This window comes from Mus pahari, chromosome 11 (genome assembly GCF_900095145.1).
Source record: "Mus pahari chromosome 11, PAHARI_EIJ_v1.1, whole genome shotgun sequence".
Classification (NCBI taxonomy): domain Eukaryota; kingdom Metazoa; phylum Chordata; class Mammalia; order Rodentia; family Muridae; genus Mus; species Mus pahari.
Genome location: NC_034600.1, coordinates 25,977,462 through 25,986,695, shown reverse-complemented (window position 1 = coordinate 25,986,695; position 9,234 = coordinate 25,977,462).

The following is a 9,234-nucleotide window of genomic DNA, read 5'->3' as shown; positions in this document are numbered from 1 at the left end:
GAACCACTATCAAGTTTGTCCTCCTTCCAGCACTGGGGAGTGTCCCCTCCCTCCACATCCTCGCCAGCATGAGCTGCCACAATTGTTTTTATCTAAGTCATTCTGACAACTCTAAGCCGGAAATCTCAAAGTTGTTCTTCAATGACTGTTATTTTTATGAGCACTGGTTGGTGTTTTGCCTGCATGTATGTCACTGTGCTGGAACTGGAGTTACCAACAGTTGTGAACTGCCATGTGGGTCCTCTGGAAGAGCAGCCAGTGCTCTTTACTGTTGGGCCATCTCTCCAGCTAATCCTCCTCCTCTACTTTTTTCTCAATGATTGAAACTTTGAAAGTCATCCTTAGTCACTGACAGCCTGGGATTCTCATTAAGTTGCTGTTTGGACTATACATTGTTAAACTTCCTGTATTATCAAAAACATTTTGCATTATCAAAAAAAAGTTAAATGCAAAACTTTAGCCTACTTCTAAGAATTATTTAACAAATATATGAAACAATCAAGCACTTAAGATTACATACTAAAAAATGAGTAGAGGAAGTAGACCAAAACCAACCTAAATACTCATTAATAGGAGCCTTAAGTGATTATACTATACACACACATACACACACACACACACACACACACACACAGACACACACACACACTGCAAAAATATAAGAAAGCCTTTATGCACTAATGTATAAAACTCAGGTGTCTGGCATGCTGGCATGCACCTGTAATCTTAGCTACTTTAGAAGCTAAAGCAAGAGGATCACAAGTTCGAGACTAGCACTGGCACAAGACATTTTCTCAAAAAAAAAAATTTTTTTTTTAATTTAAAGACAAAGAGAGAGCTAGGAATATAACACAGTGAAAAAGCACTGACTTAGCATATGCCAAAAATGAAGATACCATCTTCAATGTATATCATATGAGAGTGTAATATATAGACTGGCAGAAGTGAGTGTTACCATTTGAGTAAAAACAATAATATATATCACATTTGTTTATATTATATTATTATTTAAACCTCTAGAATGCAGAGAAAATCAGAAATAACAGCCCAGCTGTTAAGACAGATAATTATGCCTGTGTGGTGGCACATGCCTTTAATTCCATCACTTGAGGGACAGTGGCAAGCTCAAGGCAAGTTTGGTCTACACGGTGAGTTCCAGGGCAACCAGAGTCACACGCTGAGACCCTGTCTCCAAAAAAGTAAGTAAATTCAATGAATTGTTTTAAGTCAGGAAAAGATCATGAAACTGAGTAGGCAGAGAGGCAGGGGAGGGCTGGGGAGAAGGTGGGAAAAGGGAATGAATTGTAGGAGATTTTTAAAGAATTAAAAATTATTTTTAAACTTACGGGACAATACACATAAAAATAGAATTTACCACATTACCCATTCCAACCTTTCACAGAATTATTTTCATCTTGCTAACTGAAATTCATTAACCACTAAATCCTAATTCCCCATTGTCCTCCTAGGCTCTGGGACAGTATGCTACCTCCTGACTATATGCATCTTACTGAGCCTTCCTCCATAGAAGAATCACATGGTGTCTGTCCGATGCTCTCAAGGTTCATCTGTGTCATATCAGGCATCAGAATTTCCCCCCTCTTTATGTTGAATAATATATCATTATGTGTGCATACACATGTACAGTGTGTGTGCATATGTATGTGTATATGTGTGAATTTGGATAAATGCACAGCACATTTGGTTTTTCTTTTCATCCACTGATGAACATTAGGCCTACTTTTGCCTTTTGAATGTTGTGAACAATTTTTGATTACAATATGCAAATATCTTATCAAAGGCTTGCTTTGACCCTTTTGAGCATACACCCATAAGGAGAACTGCTGGGCTATGAGGTAATTCTATTTTAAATAACTTTAATAACACCATACTAGAGCTAGAGAGATGGCTTAGCAGGTAAGAGGACTGTCTGCTCTTCCAGAGATCCTGAGTTCAATGCCCAGCACCCACACATTGACTCATACTTATCTATAGCAGTAGTCCTGTAGGATCCTATGCCCTCCTCTGGAGTGCAGATGTATTTTATGTATATGGATGTGCAAGAAACATCCATATACATAAAATACATAAATAAATCTTTAGGCTGGGTGTGCTGGTGCACACCTTCAGTCCCAACACTCTTGGGAAGCAGAGGCAGGCAGATCTCTGTGAGTTTGAAGCCAGCGTGATCTACAGAGTGAGTTCCAGGATGGCAACCTCATACTGTTTTGTACAGTGACTCCACTATTTCACACTACTGCCCATAGTCCACAACGATTCTGATTTCTCCTCATCCTTGCTAACATGAGAGCTTTTCTGTTGTGCTGACAGTCACCATTCCCCTGACATCACTATGGACTTTATTTCCATCTGCTTAATAGTCAGTGTTCCCTCTGGTTTTATCAAAAGAAAATAGACGCTAACATACAGAGCTCCTATTAGCCAAAGATGAGATACTTTATTCATAAAAGTTAAATAAGTGCAACTGACTAATGCACACTCAGTAAATGCTCTGGGTTTGTAATGGCACAGAAAACAAAACCGCAGTGCACTGAGCACTAAAGACAGCCAGGGTGCATGGCACTCTAAAAGAATGGCAGTTAAAAAGCAAAATTAAGTGCTTGTCCTGCTCGTCCCAAAACAATAGTTACCTTAGGACAGATAAATATTCCTACTTGATGGAAGAAAGTCCTTTGCCAAAACTATTAGGAGTGAGCCATTGTGATACACACCTGCCACCGCAGCATTCAAGGAGCAGAGACAGAAAAATCAGAACTTTAACGCCAGCCTGGGTGGAGTAAATAAGATAATATAGGCTGATAAAGGAAGGAAAGCAAATAAAAGATAATAGAAGAAAATCAGTGTTGTGCAATGCCTAGTAAAATAACTGTGTCAGATGACACTCATAAATGACTGAACCCATTAAGTACAAATCTAGTAGGGAACAATAGAGATCAGATTGTCATCACATGAACCCACTGTATCCTTAGCAGAAGACAAAGAAAACACTGTGTGTTTCCTAATGGGATGTGATACCACAAGGAGCACAGGGCACGTTCTAGGAACTGGCCACACCCCAAACACTGGCCTCAATGCAGTTAAGCCCCTAAGCTGCTTCTTAGCACTCTCTATTTAAAATGTAAAGCTCCACCTCTCATTACAGTAGCCCTATTTCAAAGGGCTCAGAAGCCACGTGTAGTCATTAGACAATGCAGATAACGAATATTTATATAACTGCAAATTTTCTATTGCTCAGTGCTGCTCTGTAGCTAAATCCATTTACCAGAACTTTAAAGGGTTTGGGGAGAGGACTACGGAGCAAGTTAAAGAATACAAGATAGTTTAGGGAAGTAACAGTAAGAGAAAGGGAGGGGAAACAACTCTAGATTTAAAAAAAAGGGGGGGGGGAGCAAAGCAAGGGCCATGAAGATGGCTCAGTCTGTAAAGTGCTTGCTGTGCAAATGTAAGGATCAGAGTTCAAATCCTCAGAGCCCATGTGAAAGCTGAGTGAGCAGGGAACCCCCAAAACAAGCTAGCGAGGCAGGCTTCAACAACAGCAAGCTTCAAGCTCCGTAAGGGCCCCCTCCGTGCAGAAGGTGGAGAGTGATTGAAGAAGATAGCTGGTGTCAACCTTCAACCTCCAAGTGTGCATGCACACACGTGTGTGAACACAAATGCATACATACTATACACACTTACATATGGAGGAGGAGAACAAGCAAATGAGTGCCGGCCTAAGCCTAGCGGAAGGAGCAGGTCTTGGATACGACTAGGCTGAAGGAAATGTCAGAAAAGTAGAGGGGCCTGAGGAGACAGTTCAGTTGGTAAAGTCTTGGCATGAAACCATGACGACCTGAGCTAGGCTCCAGAACTCATAAAGACTGTGGCATGCACTTCTAACTCCAGTGCTGAGAAAGTGGGTCCCTGGAGTTCACTGTCATGTCAACCTAGCCTAACTAGTGAGCCTTGGAGCCAGAGAGAGACCTTGTCTCATAGAACAATATGGACAGGTCCCAAGGGATTACATTGCAAGCTGACTCACACACACATACACACACACACACACACACACACACACACACTCACACTCACACACACACTCACACATATACACACACACACACACACATACACACTCACACTGACACTCACACATATACACACACTCATACACATACACTCACACATATACACACACTCACACACACATATACACACACTCTCACACACTCACACGCACATACACACACACACTCACACATATACACACACTCACACATATATATACACACACTCACACACACACACACTCACACTCACACTCACACACCAAGGGAAGGATTGTGGTGATGGTAACCCAATTCTACAAGTTTCCTAAAACCACAAGTTTGCCTTACACAGAGGCGAGAACTATAATTAAAATATATGGATTGTATTTGTGTCAGATTCCTTAAAATTAATTCTAAAAAGATATTTCAAAATAGTCAACAAGGTCTGATTGTGCATCTGATGATACTAAAACTGTTATCTTATTAGAAACAAATGACATGCTTGTCCATGGTTTCAGAGATGCTTGTGACATGGGCGATCTCAGGCATAGGAGAACAGGGCTGTAAGCAAGCACAGCCGTGACAACCACCGCACCTGGGTGATAGGGGACTTCATTAGGCTATTTTCTCTGCATTTCTGGTTGAATTTTCTATGATTAAAAAATCAATGGCTACTGCAATGCTCATAAATCCAGTCAACACTGATTTCTGTGGTTCCCTAACATTGCCAACAAGTAAGAAGCACACCATATCAGCATATTAAGTAAGTTTCTGTTTTTAAAATTAAGTCTCAAAGTAAAAGGGAGATTTTTTACCCTTAAGTCACCATTTGAAACTTAAAAAATTAAACCGTAAGCATGTGAAACTTCTCTGTCTTTGAGGTTCCTTTGTGGGGTATCCCTCCCTGCTAGCTCAACTTCGTCTGTGTTTATTCCATACTTTATGCTGCACAGGGCTACGCTGCCCAGGGCATGAAGTAAATCCTGCAGGATGCATCCGTGTTAAACAAGCCTGGCACCGGTGCAGGATATGCAAGCCTTTTCAACTGATTTTTCTTTGTGCACATCTGCAGGCTTACCATACAGATATGCATAAGGAATCCAAAACCATGAGATGAATTATATCTAATACAGCAGCAAATCTGGCAGGGCCCACAGGGCTTTGATGTATAACCTGCTTTAAGATCTCCAGGGATCTGAGAGCCCTTTCGGGAGAAAGTGAGTCTAATTTCAGTTCAGACTTAGAAAAGCTAAAAGTGTTAGACATATGTTTTCCTAAACAGCTAAACATTGCTGGAGCAAAATTAGAACATGCATATGTTTGTGTTATAAATGTGTACTTACCGCAGATCACTGCTGCTCTCTTCTTGCACACTACAGTGCCCCCTCATATATGCACTCTAAATGGCCAGGGATAGCCCCAACATTCATGTGCACAGACATACACAGCCTGCATTTGCATTACTGTAACAAATCACTGGTGCATAGATTTGAGCAGTGATATACAGAAAGATAGACATGCTAGACTTGAAATGCACATTTCTCTCAGACTATAGCCTCAATAATTAAAACATTCTTTATGTGTTCCCTTTTCCCCATTTTTACATTTTTATATGAAAATGTAGCTAGAAATATGGAGCTATGGGGCTGGAGAGATGGCTCAGTGGTTGTGACTATGTCTGGCTCTTCCAGAGGACCTGAGTTCAATTCACAGCATCCTCATGGCAGCTTCTACCTGTCTGTAACCCCATTTCCAACATCCTCTTCTGGCCTCTGCATGCACCAGGGATGCATGTGATACACAGACATACAGCAGGAAAGCATGCGATACATATATTATAAAAATCTAAAACAGGAGAGAATGTTCCTATGCACACAGGTTTCCACACAGGTCCTTGGGGATACTAGGTGCCGCTAAGCATTGGATTTCGACAACTAAAGCACACAGAAAACCTCTAAAAAATGCAGCAAGATACAGAGCAACTTGGTTCTCTTCCTCTCTGGCCTGGAATGCTTTGAGTAGCACTGTCCAGAAAAAAAAACCAAAACACTTTCTGCAAGCTCCTCACATATAGTGACAGCTGCTGAACACATGTATGTAGGTTGTAAGCACTTAAAATATGAATATTGTGGAGCTGGAGAGATGACTGAGAGGTTAAAAGAACTTGAAGTGCCTGCCAATGACATGGGTTCAGTTCCCAGAACCCACATAGCCACTCAAAGCCACCTGCAGCTCCAATTCCAAGGGTTCTGACACCCTCTTCTGGCCTCTTGCAGCACCAGACAGACATGCAAGTAGGCAAAACACCCATACACATAAAATAAAAATAGTATACTGTTTTAAAAAATGAATATTGTGACTTGGGAACTTTTACATTTATGTGTGCATATATGTACAGGTAGGTGTGTGAGCACATGTGTGCACATATACATGCGAGCGCGCGTACACACACACACACACACACACACACACACACTGTACACACACAGAGAGATTAACGTCAGGTAACTTCAACTGGCCTCCACCTTATTTTTTGAGACAGGGTTTCTCACTGAATTCATCTAGACTGGCTGGCCAGCGAGCCTCCCATGGTCCCCAGCGAGCCTCCCATGGTTCCCCAGCCCATCACTTGGGTTGCAGGTACACACTCTGTGCCTGACTGATGTGGAGCTGGACTAAGAACTCAGGTTCTCACATTTATGTAGTGAACGCTTTACCATGTCCCAGCTTGTGGCTGTGTTTGTTTGTTAAGATAGGGTCACGTGTAGTTGACCTCAAACATGCTATATAGTCAAGGGTAACCTAAATACCCTGATCCTCCTGCCTCCACATCCTCAGTGCTAGGACTAGGGACATTTGTCACCACATTCATTTACCTTAACTTTAATCAGCAGGTGTCAGTCACGGCTATACTAATTGGACAGTGTGCCAGCAAGTTGTGTATTTACTCACAAGAGGGATTTTAATTAAAAAAAAAAAATTTATTCTAATAAACTGACAAATGCAAACACCATGCAGCTAGAACAAATTCCCAGCCCCAAAGTCCACACATCTCCTGAACGTCTCTCTAGGTGGATGTAAATCCTCCACACATCTCCTGAACTTCTCTGTAAGTGGATGTAAGTCCTCCACACATCTCCTGAACTTCTCTATAGGTGGATGTAAGTCCTTCACACACACATCTGAACTCCTCTCTAGGTGGATGTAAGTCCTCCACACATCTCCTGAACTTCTCTCTAGGTGGCTGTAAGTCCTCACATCTCATGAACCTCTCTCTAGGTCGGATGTCCTCTCTGAAGTCGCAGGGCCTCAGTGTGCTGTTACATTTGGGCTATCAATTAATTACATTTTTATTCATGTATCCACCACAAAAATACAATACAAGGTTATGACAGAGTTTTACTTTAAAAAAAAAATAGGTAAGTTACCTTTACAGATCTGTTGAAAAGGAATCCCATATTATTTGTTCCTTCCTTCTGTGACGTAACTATATATTTACTTTGCCCAACTAAAATCTAGTAGACTACTGAGATAATGGAACAGACCAAGTTAATGTCTACAAATAAGAATACAATAATTTAGGTGTCAAAGACAAACCTTCTCTGAGAATTAGAGCTAACCACTTTATATACAGTTACAGCCACAGAACCAAACTGATCAAAACTCAACTAAATTAGAAGATAGTTGGTTCTTTTAAGTACTCAAATAAAAAAATAGAATAGAATACAGCCAGGTACGGTGGCACAAGACCTTAATTCCAGCACTTGGGAAACAGAAGCAAACAGGTCTCTGTAAGAAGGAGGCCAGCCTTGTTGACAGTGAGCAGCAGGCCAGCCAAAGCCACACAGAGAGGCAGTATATAACAATGATGACAATAATAACAGCAGTAACAGCAACATAAAGGAGAGAAAGTCCGACTAATTTTTTTAAGCTTTTTGCTTGTTTTGTTTTTTCGAGATGGGGTTTCTCGAGTAGCCCTGGCTGTCCTGGAACTCACTCTGTAGACCAGGCTGGCCTTGAACTCAGAGATATGCCTGCCTCTGCCTCCTGAGTGCTAGTATTAAAGGTGTACACCACCATTACCCATCTGACAGACTAGATTTCAATGTAAAATTTGGGACCGGGGAGATGGTTTGGTGGCTAAAGGTGCTTTCTGAAAGCCTAATGTCCTCAACTCAATACCTAGGACCTCCCTTCCTTGACAGAAGAATAAAACAAGGTATTCTCTGATGTCTACACAGGCACTGTGGCCACACGAACCCACACATATTGCACACACAAATAAAATGGAGTAACAATCTTAACGTAAATGCTGGTTAGGTAAACCGTCATCCCACCACCATCAGCTCATAAAGCTAGATGATGTTTTTCATTGGTTTACCCCATTATATCACAAGTCATGTCAAATACAGAAAATAACAACTATCATGATTCAGGCTGTCAGGCTTCCATAATACAGCTCAGAGGTTTCTTCCCCCATGGCTCTCACAGCAAGCCTCTCCCCCAGAGACTGCTTTCCTGCCTCCTACTCCACTTCATTTACATCAGATCCTAGCAATGAGGCTTCCTCAGGATGCGGGACAATAAATAACATTTTTAAAAATAATATTTGGTCCCTGCGTGCACAAAATGACAATGCTTTGCCAACAGAGAGACTGTAAATAGAAGTTCTCAAAAGGAAGCCGCAACTTCAAAGGGTGATTGATTAATCAGAACTCCAGTGACTGGGATGTTTCAAGTACAAGGCCAAATGAACTTGGGCCATCTGTAGTTTCCTTAACTGTCATTATTACCCATCTCTGTGTTGACCTAACTGACCTAATATTTACCTATTAGGTAAACCCTACATAACATACAAACAGAACCCTACCAGCCATCAATCCAAAAGCGAAGAATATCATCAGTTAGAACCTGTGGCCTAGTTCAGAACCCCCCGATGTTCCCACTAATATATTTACTAAATGTGTCCCTTTATGATTTTGTTGTTGCTGCTGTTCTGTTACTATAAAAACTCATGCAACTACTGCCACATGGTACATGGAATTTAACTTAAATCTGTGACCCCTGGCCATGGTTATTCATATTTAGCTCCATAATAAACATTCTCTATACCCTTTAAATAAAAAGTCATCTTTAAATAAAAGGGAACTCATTAACAAAACATGCAAAAAAAAAAAAAAAAAAA